At 33.9% G+C, this 14,595-nt stretch overlaps 1 protein-coding gene across 5 annotated transcripts in view; it reads left to right on the forward strand.

Moving 5' to 3' along the window:
• The window catches only part of CNTN5 (contactin 5), a gene marked incomplete at its 3' end in the record, with an annotated part of 695,558 nt that overhangs the window by 120,274 nt on the left and 560,689 nt on the right, over positions 1 to 14,595 (forward strand). The window lies entirely within an intron of this gene.

Here is a 14,595-nt window from a genome sequence, read left to right on the forward strand (position 1 = left end):
ATCTTAGAAGACAATAGTGGACGTGTTAATGTTTTATGAGCTGAAACAGAAAAAGATTATTTTTTTTTTAAATTTTCCTTTCTCATTAAATATGAACATGACAACATTTCCAATGGAATTGCAACAAAATTGCAGAGTCACTGACTGAAGGTTCCTTAGTGTTTTTTTTTTTTTTTTTTTGTATTTTTTTTTTGGGGGGGGGGTGTTTTAATCATTTGTAAGAAACATGACTGAAATACACTGCAACTGAGTATCGAAACTCAAAAAAAGTTGAAAATGATTCAAAAAGGAAGTGAGTGCTTGTATATGTATACTGCTTGTATACATATAAAAGTACTTAAAAGAATTATCATAATTATCACAAATTTGGAAGGTATATTAAGTTTTAAATTTCAAAGTTTAAGGCAACCTCTATCAGAGATATCTACTGAGGAATGGATTATCACACTCTGTTTATTTTTGTTATTCTGCTTCTCACAGCTAAAGTCACTTATTAAATATTGTACTTTACCAAATCATTAAATGGGAAACTTGTGTTCCTATGAAACAAACAGTAGTATTTGCAGTTGTCTGTTTTCTCATGTAAGAACCTTAGAAAGCTTTGGAATGTATAGGACTCCCAAATGCTACTGAATGCACTTAACCTACAGAGTGCATGAACAGAGTGCATGTATATATATCTATATACACACACGGATTCACATAGAGAAAAAACCTACACATATGCACACACATGCCAGATACCCTTCCCTCTCCATAGTCTTATGTTAGTAAATATATATATAATAAAAACTAATTGTTAGATCATTGCAAAAATAGTATCAATACCTCCTGATGTTTTTTTTTTCTCCAATTTACACATGAAGAAACAGAAAATTAGAGCCTGTGTAAAGAGTAGAATGAAGTAAATTTTCTGAACTACAGTAATGAATGAATTGTGTTTCTGGTGGTATCCCTCTTTTTGATCCCATTAAGTTAAGCAAATATGCCGTGGCATGTACTGCAGACACATTGTTGGTGGCATATACAGACATTTTGCATCTGGAGTAGTGGTGTTTGGCCTTATTTTCCTTCAGAATATAAGGCCTAGTTCAATTTGGAATGTATTATTTTAAAGTAGTTGAGGAATGTACAGTTGTAGTCTTTTGTTTGTTTGTCTGTTTCCCCAAAGAGTGTTTACTTGTAAACTGACAATTTGAAATTTATCTATCTAAGAGTCAGTTGAATTTGCATCTAGGTAGATTACATAGTTACACATACAGCAGTGTATTTAACCTACCTGATGGATATTCGTGAATGAAATAATCACGTTGCTTTTAAATTGTGCATCACATTGTGTTTGAAGTTCCCCATACTCTAGGCATTATCAATTCTAATTCCAGTCATAGCTTGAAGGCACTGAGAACTGTTTTCCTTTGGAGGACTTGAAAGACATATACAGCAGAGTAATGTCACTCAGACATGAAAATGTTTTTCTGATTACTAAAGCTCAACCTCAGTGTCCTGTAAGAGAGTGCTCATGGCTGACCAAGCATCCCTATATTGTTTCTGTTGAGTAAGAGATCTGAATTTGGATTTAGTATTCATTTTGTTCAGCGAATATTGAGAGGGAATTGTTTTTGATTCCTTAAGGCCAAACTTACTTTTTAGCAACGTCTTAAACAAGTACTTGAAATGCCATTAATACAAAATTCAGTGAGGAATACCAGGGCTTTGGAATCCTTCCAAAGATACAGGTGATGCATTGAAATGATACTCAAATGAAAGAGCCCAGAGGTGAAAGAAAAGCAGAAACCAGGGATTTATCTCACCTAATCTCAGACATGTGCAGTATAAACATTAATGTCTGAGCCAAGCAGATATTGCTAATCAGATTTCTTTTATAGACAAGGAAGAAAAACAGCTGCTTTTATAACTAGTTGCATTAGATGGAATGGATTTCTTCCTTGGGATGATATCATTCCCAGCTAAGAATTGTCTTTTTTTCTCCCTCTTCTATACAGGAACATCCATTTTATTGATTAGATGTATACATTGTAGATAGCTATATTTGGTTAAATAAATGCCACTTCAAAAAATTGCAAACAAGCAAAAATAAATTACTTTACAGGTATATTCATGATATTTTCTTAGCAAGAGTCCAATGCTGTTGGAATATTGGAAATGCACAATGACAAGGTGCATCTGTAAATTGTAATTAAACAAAACAAACAGAAACACACACACACACAAATAAGACAGGCTGTTTCTGTAAAAAACTGTTTTGCCTCTAATGATGAAAAATTCCCCCCCCACCCCCCAAAAACAACAACAACAAAAACAAAACAAAACAAAACAACAACAACAACAAAAAAAACTAGTTAACACTTATTAATTTGCTGCTATGGAGTGTTTTACTCGCTGCTTTAAAAAATGCCCACAGATCAGAGGGGCTCCTTGCATCCATCAACACAGCAATGTTCTGATGTGTAAAAGGAAGGAACAGTTCAGAAGAGCAACAAAGAACAACAGAACAGTATTATCAGAAGCTTGTCAGCAGTGGGTAAAACTAAAGGAGTAAGTCTGAAGCCTGAAAAGAAAGCAGCACATATCTTTCAAAATGGTCAGAAAAGAAGCTGTGAAATTCCATCCAGGCTTACACATTTATGAGTGACTTTCCCAAACTCCATTCAGTAGAAATAACAATAATAAGCACAGATGTCACGAGTGACTTTCTGCGTTTATTATCGTTATACCTGTACCAGATGTGACACATCTTATGTCACATCTGACATGTGACACAGATGTCACTGAACCAACATAATAATATTTATATGCATTTTATTTATTTGTAATGCAAATACTGTATGTATCACAGCTCTTATCATGTTGCTCCTTCTTGTGCAAGAGATACATGCCTACACTCAGTGTCATTGTCCTTCTCTGTGTTTCCTTTTTTTTTTTTCTCTAAGAAGGGAGGCTAGTGCCTAGTTGAGGTAAAATAACCAAATGAGTCTGCAACATTGACTATTAGTATGAAGGCATCAATATATGCTCTGGATTGATCATTATTTTAATTATTTTGCAAACATTTTATTTAAGTTCCCTTTATTATTACTACTTGTAATAATTTGCAAAGAAAACTTACTTTTCAAAAACGATGTTCAGGCCAATTTTTTCATTTAATTTTTAATGTGAAACATTTAGTTTTCCTTTCTTTTGTGGTGATGTGAAATCTTTACCACTCCTCCCAAAATCTAAGTAGTGTGGTCTCATTGCCAATTTTTGCCTCTTTGCTCTTTGGTAGGAATGTAAAATATATAAAATAAGATAAATTAACATACTCATTCTGAGACTTTAAGATTGTTGACCTTTATCACAGGGAAACCCAGTTATTCCATCACAGTTTTTGACTTTTTCCTCCCAGACAGCCTTTAATCCATGACAATACTGCCTTGGCTCCCAAGCTTAATTAGCTCATTTATGGCCCTCTCTCAGGAAAGATCTTGACAAAGACCTCTTGAAAATGTTTCTTCTCTGTTCTTTGCTTTCCTGTTACACACAAAGAAATCTAGCACTGAAAAATAACACTGTAACAGAGACAGAAATAGAAGAAATGTCTCAAATTCAAGGTTAACTACCTTATCAGTAGGTATCATCTTTACCTTGGAGTTTCCAGCTTTAGAGACTGAATTTCTCATATTGATTGTTTCTACTCTTGATAGTATTTTTTTTTACCTTTAGCATTGCAACTAAATGCAAGGAGCTATGAACTTTTATGAAAAACTTTGACACCGGGATATAAAATTGTGGTGGAATATATATTACTTAATTACCAATATGGTATTTACTTAGTTCAGATTCTAGTTTCAAAAATAAAAATAATATTGGACATTCAGGCTTGTTGAGATAGTATGCTTCAATACTTTTGAACAGATGTTTTAAAATTTATTTCTGTTCATAATTAATGTTGTATATATGTAAATATAGGTACCTGTGTGCCTAACTAATGTACCTATATCATTATACATAAAAACCGAATTCTAGTTGATCGGTATAGTTTTAGAAGTTTCCTTCAGAAAGTTTTGAAACATGTAGGATTGCTCCTCACTAAAATATAGTAAGATTTTGAAATCATTACATTATTTTTAAAAGGAGATTGCTGTATTTTGCTGTGCTCCAAAGCAGTGAAAAGATCTTTTTTGTTGGCTGGCTGGCTTGAAAATATCCTAACATTGGTTCAATGGGAAAGATGCACAGGAAAAACCTTACTGGTGGCACCATATGGAATAATTACGGTGACAGCCCTCAAAAGGGTAAAGCGCTAGGATCTGTTTTGTACAGTCAGAGCAGTAAATTAATACCCTAAGGAATAACTCGCCAAAGTCTGAAGTAATCAGTAGCGTAATAATTGTATCATAGACACTGAATTTTACCCAGCTAAGCTGTCACCATCCTTCTGCCGTACTGGATTGCTAATGGCAACACTATCTGCTAAGGAGGAGCAGTGACAGGTCTAGCATTTGACCATACTCCAAGTGACCACATTAACACAGGTAACTAATCATGATTTCAGCATAACAACACTTATTTTCTGTATTTTATTTTGTTATGTTAGTCGTGTTGTGGACATATTAATAAAAGCATGTGAAGCATGCTTTATGTAATACAAGCATGTGAATGTTTAATAAAAGGTAATGACAAAAGGAGCCTGTTTGTCTCTTACTATATTTTCATGTAAAAAATAAACACTGGGATTTTTGAGCATTCCATTCAGTGTTTCATAGTGATTTTAGACAATGTTTCTAGCGAGTATGAGCAAAATAATATAACTTTGATCATCTGTACTTGTTAACACTGTAATAAAGCCTTGTAGCAAATGGCTATGTGAACTCACTTTTGCAGTAAGCAACATGTGTTGCAATGCATTTATACAAGGAAAATGTTCTGCCTCACTAAATTAATGACTAAAAATTAGTTTGTTTTTGTTTTGGTGAGAGGAGCTTGTTCTTTTATATATTTATTTTTTTATTAATAAGGATGGTCTTTTTAAACTGTAAAATGATCTTAATTACACCTGAAAAAAATGTTTTTAGTTAATTACACATATTTTGAATTATAAAATTCTATATAAAGATTTTTACTTTAACAGGATATTTATCTAAGCATTTAAAGATTGTATATAAGAGGCTATTTTAGCATGAAACTGAACCTTCATTATGCCAACAGAAATTTTCAGAAAATATGACATACATAAGCAGCAGAGCTGGAGAGTCTGTATTACTTCACTTTCTTTGAGTACTAAATGCATGTTCTTGTGCCGTATATTGAATATGCCACAGTAAATGCTAGATTTACTTTTGCATTGGCTAAGCTTCACTGTTTTGAAATAAAGCTTTTTTTTCCTATAGAGACCTTAATTTTGCTAATATGTTAAGTGAAGTGAGATGAATACAGACACTGTCTGCTTTGTGAGAAAGCTAAATTAATACCCAGAGGATTAACCTTCAGTAACAAGTGTGATTATTATTAGAAATTGCTACTAAATGCCCCTTAAAACATGGTTCCTACAAACATGTTACCCAGTGTGTGTGTGTGTGTGTAACCAAACACTTTCAGTTCAAGATGAATAACACTGACTCAAACACTATGTTTTTACCTGTCATATCTGCTATAACGATATCAAGTGACTTTAATGATATCAAGTGACATTTTTTTCTATTTATTTTTCTATTTATTTATTTTTAAAACCTGAAATTTTTTAAAATTCTGAAAGGACTCAGCCTAAAGCTTTTATATTCTTCATCATCGCTATGTTAATAAAAGCAGAAATCAAATTCTGTTGTCAACTATAATCCAGTGGTGTGTGATTCTGAAAAACATTTCTTCAACCAAAAGGAATTGTAGTGTTTCAAAATTATCCTTAGTTCACTTGAGTCCTTTCTTCTTTGTTAATTGTCATAGGAAGTTTTAGCTTCTGCTTTGGATATGAGCCCACTGAAATTAATGAGATGATATTGGGTCAGCTCCCTTGGTATGTTTAAGCAAGAACGCACTATTGAATTTGAATCGTTCTCCTTGTAAGCTACCTGAATTAAGAACTCATTTTTGATAAAACAACTTAATAAAATTATACTAAAACTTCAAGAATTATTCAGCATCAGCTGTGTTTCAAACTGTTCTATAATGGTTTTTGGTTTTGTTTTTGAGTGACTAACAGTGGTCTAAAATATACACAAAATGTTTTCACTCAGAGAAGAAAATGAATTAAAAAACAAATAAACAAACAAACAAAAAACAACACACCAATAGAAACAGTTCCACCACCTCTAAACTTACAGAGAAAATGTGACAGACATACAATTCAAATGTACTACTTAACATGTACAGCAAAATAAAAATAAATACAAATATTGTACTCTCATTGCTTAATAGAGGAAATATTGTTTGTTTGTTTTAATTTGTGAAAAAGACAAAGGTGACTTTATTTTCATCAATATCTATATTTCCTGATGGCCTTTGTGTGGATTTGAAATGCCTATTCAAAATGCTGTTATATACAATCTGACTGACATAAAGTATTTCACTTCCAGGTGAATATATGATAAATATGGGAAGTAATTAAAGTGTATTTCCACATAAAATATATCTAAAATACTTTCTCTGTTAAATTGACATATTCCAGAATTCTAAAATATCTGTCAGATACAGAAACTTCTTATAGTGATGTATATTGCTTTAGGTTTGTGGATTCAAATAAGTCTGATGCAATTTCACCTTATTTTGGCTTAATGCTTTTCCCATCATAAAAACATCTAGATGCACCCATTGTATACTTTGGGGGTCATGGCCTAATTTTAAGGTCTGTCTATTTTGTTGGTTTGCAATATTTATTTAAGTGTTTGATGGAATAGTATGTGTAATCTCAAATACTCAAATGCAGTGTTCTTGAGCTATATTCTTTGGTATTTGAAAACTTCTTAACTCCAGTAGTAGCATATATCTACTTCTACACTGTTCTATAAGAAAAGGGTGAAAAATCAGATACGTTGTCTAAATTTATTTCATCATTTTGGATGATATTGAAAGCATTTTTCTGTCTTTTCAGAATATTTTAGTTGTACTGAAATGTATTGCCAAATTATTGTAGTGGGAGATATGCTGTAAATTTTCATGTAGATTCAAGTTATTTACATGGCAAAGAAACATTATTTTTCCTTAGTGTATTTACTAAAATCACACTGACTTCTGTGACACTGCTTGCAGAGCACCTTTTGCTGGATGATGAAGCCATGAAGGTGATGCTCATGCTGCTTGTCCCTCTCCCTTTGCCTGCACAAAATGACCATGCATGCACCAACTAGATAAATTTGTACTGACTCTCAGTGGAAGCAATTCAAAATTGTATCTCAAAGGCAGATTATTCAGAAGACTTTGTATATTTAATACAGAGCATGTGGTTGCTTTCCTTACTGGCTCCATTACAAAGCACCTTATGAAACACAAGCGAATAATGAGAATTAAAAAGAGAAAGGAAAATACTTAATGAGGCTCACAATGCTCTCCAACACATAGGTAGCTTTTGTCTAAAGTGACAGATTTAACAATTATCCAATCATCTTTTTTTTTTTTTTTTTTTCCTCCTTTTGAAAAGGGGAAGAAGTCTGCATATTGTACTAGAAAATATTCAGAATTATATCCAATAATATCCAGCAGTAGGATAAATACTACATAATGGTGCCTAAATATTTGAGAGTGACCTTGTGTTTCTTTTATTGTGCAATTTAGTTTCTATACAGCATATGTAAATTGTTCATGAGCATGAACACAGCACCATGGAACTATAGTAATTTATATATGCACTCTACTTTCTCATGTCCATTTTTTGTGAGTATTGCTGAATATTTACAGAGCATTAGCACACAGTACCCCCATAGCCAAATACTTTCTACTCCATTTTTCAAAGTACACTGTGCTATGTAGATGAAAATTGTCCACATGCAAATAGAGATACTTATATGGTTTCACAATTGTCATTTATTTCTTCCCCACCTTTCAGTGAATGGCAAATGTATATGGCTCGGTGCATTCCATAAAATTTACATTAAGATTCTCTATAGTGGTCCATATTTATTGTTAACCATTGACAAGAGGGAGTATGTAGGCATCTTCATAGAAAGATTTAATAGACAGTTCTGTCCAGAATAGGGGGTTCACACACAAACAGAGAGTTTGCCAGGATAGCGATGGAAAGACAGATCTTCTGCTTTCATTCCTGTGAAATTTGCTTCTATAATTTTTTTTTTTTGTTTTGTTTTATTTCATTTTGCTTTTTATTTTAAAGTTTCTTCACCCAATGCATATTCGTATTTAAATTGCTTAATTTTTCTTTAACTGATGCCTATCTCAGGCCGCACCTGGAATACTGTATCCAGTTCTGGGCTCCCTGGTGCAAAAAAGACAGGCATATCCTGGAAAGAGTCCAGCGGAGGGCCACAAAGATGATACGGGGCCTTGAGCATCTTCCCTATGAGGAAAGGCTGAGAGACCTGGGTCTGTTTAACCTTGAGAAAAGAAGACTGAGAGGGGATCTTATCAATGTTTACAAATACCTGAAGTGTGGGAGACAGAGGGCCAACCTCTTTTCAGTGGTTTGTGGGGACAGAACAAGGGGCAATGGCCACACAATGGATCACAGGGAGTTCCACACTAAGATGCGAAAGAACTTTTTCATGGTGAGGGTGACGGAGCACTGGAACAGGCTGCCCAGAGAGGTTGTGGAGTCTCCTTCTCTGGAGATATTCAAGACCCATCTGGATGCCTACAGGGACAACCTGCTCTAGGGAGCCTGCTTTGGATATGATGATTTGGATATGATGATTTTTTGGATATGATGATTTTCTTTGGGTATGATGATTTTGGACCTGATGATTTCTCAAGGTCCCTTCCAACCCCTACAGTTTTGTGTTTCTGTGATCTCTGCTTTATTTCATGAAAAAAACAGTGACCTCCATTAAAAAGAAAAATAAAAAGGAGAAAAATAAGAAAAACTATCAAAGAGGATAGACATTTTTAAAACAAAAGGGAAAGAAAAGTAGGGATTAAAATATAGTGGAAAGTTAGAAACTGTAAGGTGTCTATCTTATATAGCCTTGCTTAGCTTTATATTTGCAACGGTGCACATGAAACTACTAAAATCAATAAAGTCCAAAAAGAAATTAGGTGAGTAAACAATGACATGTACTGTTGGCTCAATTTACTGTATCATACAGGTTTCTTCCACTGTATTACCTAGAAACTACATTAAGGCTGAAAATTGACGTATTCCAGCATTAGGAAGTTCAGCACAAAGGATCTTATATGGAAAACAAACAAGAAAACAAACAAAAAAAAACCACCACATTACCATATAATTTATGATTATCATAATGCTTAGTAGAAAGGAATCCTATCAATCTATTGGATAAAAACAGCATTCAAAAATATTCTTCATATATTTCCTGTAGATATAATTAGGAACTTAAATCTATCTATAGATACAAACCTACTGCTGGCTAGTTGTTAAAAGGCACCAGAAAAATCAGAATCTTACCGTTTAAATGAATGGAAGGGGTTGTAATGTAGAAAAATTGAAGACATATGTAGTGGTTTAACCTGGCCAGCAGCTAAACACCACACAGCCGTTCACTCACCCTCCCCCATCCCTGTGTGGGATGTGGGAGAGAAACTGGAAAGTAAAACCCGTGAGTTGAGATAAAGACAGTTTACTAAGACAGGAAAATAATAATAACAATAATAATAGTAACAATAATAATAGTAACAACAATGATGATAATAGTACTACTAACAATAATGTGTACAAACAAGTGATGCACAATGCAATTGCTCATCACCCGCTGACCGATGCCCAGCCTAACCCCGAGCAGTCCCACCCTCCTCCCCCAGCTAGCCACCCCTATATATTGTTTAGCATGACATCAGATGGTATGGAATACCCCTTTGGCTAGTTTGGGTCACCTGGCCTTGGGTCTGTCCTATCCCAGCTCTTGCTGCACCCCCAGCCTGCCCGTTGGCAGGACAGAGCAAGAAACTGAGACTTCCTTGGCTTGGTGTAAGCACTGCTCTGCAACAATTAAAACATCGGGGTGTTACCAGCACTCTTCTCATCCTAAGCCAAAACATAGCATTCTACCAGCTACTAGGAAGAAAATTAACTCTGTCCTAACTGAAACCAGGACAACATAGAACACTGAAACTATATTTAGTCCTTAGACATGTAACAGGTGAAGTATGCAGAGTGATCTTTGAAGAAGCTTACTAATGATCAAGATGAACAAGAGACGTTACAGAATGAAATTATCCCAATGTAAAATTTTCCAGAATATCCCACTTGAAACGTTTTAGATCACATTTTTTATGAGTGAGACCACATTCCATAATCTGTGGAATCCATAGAGAAGATCCACTTTTTCAAAGTGTAAATTAATTTTAACCTTTTGATGTCATCTCTAAACTGATGTGAGATTTTAAGGCTATTCTACAAGATTTCTGGAAGAATTGTGTCATTTGATGTAAGAAATTAGGGCACGTAAAACTATGGGTGAAGTATTTTTTTTCCCCTCTCCAGTTATAAGCAAATCATAAAAACTCGGTATAATGGATAAAAATAAAGGGTCTTCAGCATTGCAGTCAGCAAAGTGGCTGGAGTATATTGTACATAGAGTATACTTGAACTTGCTCTGAAGTCAGTATTTATGTGTGATGAACTGAAGAGATCCCTTGAGGCCTCCAGGACTGCAGCCTAATCTGTAAAACCCATTTTGGGGTAAATTAACACACCGTCAGCTCTGTCACTTCAGGAATTCCATGCCCCAATGCAATGCAAAAGGAGAGGTTGATACAAAATTCACGTGCCCTCAGGAGTCTCTTAGCTTCTTAGTGCTTGTTCCTCACCTGGACCACATGTCCCCATAGTGCTAAGCTTTGCCAAAATTATGCTCACACTTTCCCAGAAGTTAGAACAAAGAAATTTTGAATGGGTTCTGTGGACATTTCCATGGTGTGAGCATCCAACATATTTAGTAGGTATTTCTGTAGTCATTTGGTTTTCAGAAACTTAGTTAGATGGCTTCTGTTTAAGAAGCTTAATATTTCCAGCAGACAAAAGATCCTATCATGCTCTCTACAGCATTTTGTCCTCTTGTATTAAAACAGACAAATTATATTTTTGGACTTTTATTTTTCTACCTGAATTCCCATAAAACCACAGGTTTTTTGTTTGTTTATTTTAGTTTTTACTTTATATAGAAAATAAAATGCACTATATATATATTTCTTGGTAAACAAAAATCTATTTTTTCTAAGAGAAAATTCATAACTTCTTAAATGAAAAAAAAGTATACGGAGGATCTAAAGTGACTGAAAAGTGCTTTTTCTTGCTCATCAAAAGAAACTGTGTGCTGTAGCATAATGAATACCTTCAGAGCAAATGGTCCAGGTGTAACTAATCACTGCTTTTGCTGCTTTTCTGTTGAGGTTGGAGAACAGGGAAATATTCCAGTACTGCTTCTATTCTTATGATTATCTTTGTATTGCACACACTGTATCAGTATCTCAGTAGTCAATCTATTATTGCAAAAGAAAATTTTAAAATTTCTATGCCCATTAAACACAAACAAACAGGATGAGCTCACCAAAACCTCTATTGAGTTTTTTTGATAAAAACATTCCCACTGTAGGAAGATGCCTTACAATGAAAGTCTTTCAGGTTATCTTTATTTTGAAGCTAGTAGAACAGAATATTTTACAGCACTTCTGGAATATCTGAAATATCCTGTATAATGTTTCCAACCTTTACAGCAGTCTGTAAATGCCTTTAAAGGCTAATGTCAGAGACTGTACTTTATAAAGTCTATCATCTCACTTTGTCAATATAAGCCTTAACATAATCTTAATAACAAAGGCTTTCTTAGAAACTAAACAGTTCTCCATACTTCTCTCCATAGTGCAGCTCCACATATTGCCACAATCTTTCCTGATTCGCACAAATGTAACTTTGTGTAAAAGAATTACATCCCATAGTAAATGAAGGGAAGGGAAGGACAGCTTTGATTTCTGGAGCATTGCATTGGGGTTTGAGAATGGGAACATGATGAAGAACTGATGGAAGAACTGCAGCATTTTTACCTTACAAATGAGTGTATAATCCCCATGAAATATGAAGCTGAAACTAATTTGGAGATGGCAGTCTAGTGCGTAAAGCTTGAAAGCTGCAAACAAAATTTACTACCTAGCTAGCACTAGTAATAGTACAGGCTATACTAAAACTTTATGATATTCTTTTAAAGCTGAATAAAGTCATTTTACATTCTGCTTATTTATTAGCTATTTGCATTAGTACAATGGTGAGTAGTTCAGTGGTTTGAAGGAGAATAGTGTAGGTGAATCAATAATTCATGGCTCTGAATGATAGAACTAATATAGCAACCTCCTGAAATGTCAGCATGCAGTGTGAAGCCTATTAGTAAAAGGTCCTCTTCTTCACAAAGAAGTTAAATAATTATTACTCAGAACAACAGAGTACAAATCTAAACATTTAGAGATAGTCAAGAATTCTTGAAAGGCTTTTCTGTTGTTGCATCTTAGACAAATTCATGTTTAAGATGGAGTAAACATTTATCTTTGCTACAGACAATGAGGAAGTGAGCTGGGAATCATGATATCCCAAAATGATGTTACTTGTTTCTGTAGTCATACAGAAACCAAGGCTAGTTACTGGTCATAAATTCCTCATAATATTAATTAGGACTCAGCAGACTTCGTTTTGATCTCATTCTTCCTGCTTACCTGTACCCAGACACGACAAAGTAAAATGCCCAATTACATAAGCTAGATGCATTTTTATAGAGTTCACTTAATTTTGAAAGGGTCATAAACCAGAATATGCATTATATATATATATTTGATATAGGTAATGAAAGATAAGCTAAGTATTAGGGTTTAGATATTTGTGGGTGAAAGGCAAAAAAAATTTAGAAGTTGACTCTGATATGAAAACAATTTCATGTCCATGTTTAGTGCTGATAACAATTTGTAAAGTGGAAAACAATCACTTAGCAATGGAAGAAACAAAAAGGCATCCGATGAGATATCTCTATTCATAGTCCCTCTCCAGGGTTCACATTACTAGTTGTCTGACTGGAACAAATGTCTTCTTGAGAAAAATATATCATCTGCTATAGGCTTCATCCTTAAAACGGTTAACGTGTCAGTGGCCTCTTTTGCTTCTCATGGTGACTTTGCACTTAAAAGAAGCACACAAGGCATTGGCTGCCTTTGTTTTATTGTTCCTGCTATACATTTTCTTGCAGTATATGAAAATAAGGCCCATCCCAATTCAGGTGAACAAAAATGCAAATTTAAATGCTTAATTTTCTCACAAATAGCTTTAAATAGCAAATAGAGTATAACATGTGGCAACTTCATATACAAAGGGGTCAGATTCCCCAGTATCTTCAGGTTGATGAATCTACTATGTGAGGTTTATTGGTGCTTTGAGCCACCAAAGCAGTGCTTATACCTCAGCATCCCATACCTGATGCATGGCAAAGTGCTGCTTATTGCACTCTTTCACTACTTTCATCTACTCATAACTTTTTTTTTTTTTTTTTTTCCTCTGTGTAACTTACATATCCATTTAGATCACAGCTGCTTTTAGAATATTGACTTCTTTCAGACATACAAGACAAAAGTATGCTAGGCTGATTTTGACTGAATGTGGCTCCTGGGTTTCTTGAGCACATTTAAAAAATTATTTTGTCTTGAATTTTTGTAACTTTTCAGTTTAAAATCTGTAATCATGGATTTGTTTTGTTTGTTCATTTGTTTGTGTTTATAAACAAATGCAGTAACATTGTCTTTCTGTAATGGCCTTACCTTTTTTCTTAAACATAATGTAACCAATATAAAACATCTGGATCAGAAGCAATGGGAAGGAGTTCTGCAGATATACATCATAAGACAGTGTCAGGGGCACCTCCTAATAGCTTCTTAAGCAGTAGGAAGGACAAAAATTATGTAAGGAGAATAAGATACTTGATGTTACTTGAAGCACAGCAATACTTCTTTAAATTGCTACCCATTAACTCCCTGCAAAGTCTAAATCATAATTTAATTGATTTCTCATAAAGTAATAAAAATATTAAAGTGTGAAACAAATGTTATTTTCATGTTGAACACCAAGTAAATGAAAAATAAACAAGCATCAACTGAAACAAAATTGTCATATAATTTGAAATACAGTTTTTGATTAACACTTCAGTATCATTTTCTTTTTTTCTCTTTTATTCTCTTCTCTCTCACTCTGTCTCTTTTATTTATTTATTTATTTTTATTTTTAATGAATGCTTTTGTGTTCCTGTTGAAAATATACTGCAGCATTACATATTATACAACTATATTTTCCAGTATTGTTTTCTGAATATTTGGTATTTGCTCAAATTACCGGATTATTTTTCTATTTCAAATCATAATAACCATCTAGTATTATTTCTCTTAGTTAAATTAAACAATTTAGTACTGACTAAAATTAACTTTCAGTACCACTACCAAAGAGTT

Source organism: Aythya ferina (genome assembly GCF_964211825.1).
Source record: "Aythya ferina genome assembly, chromosome: 1".
NCBI classification, from domain to species: domain Eukaryota; kingdom Metazoa; phylum Chordata; class Aves; order Anseriformes; family Anatidae; genus Aythya; species Aythya ferina.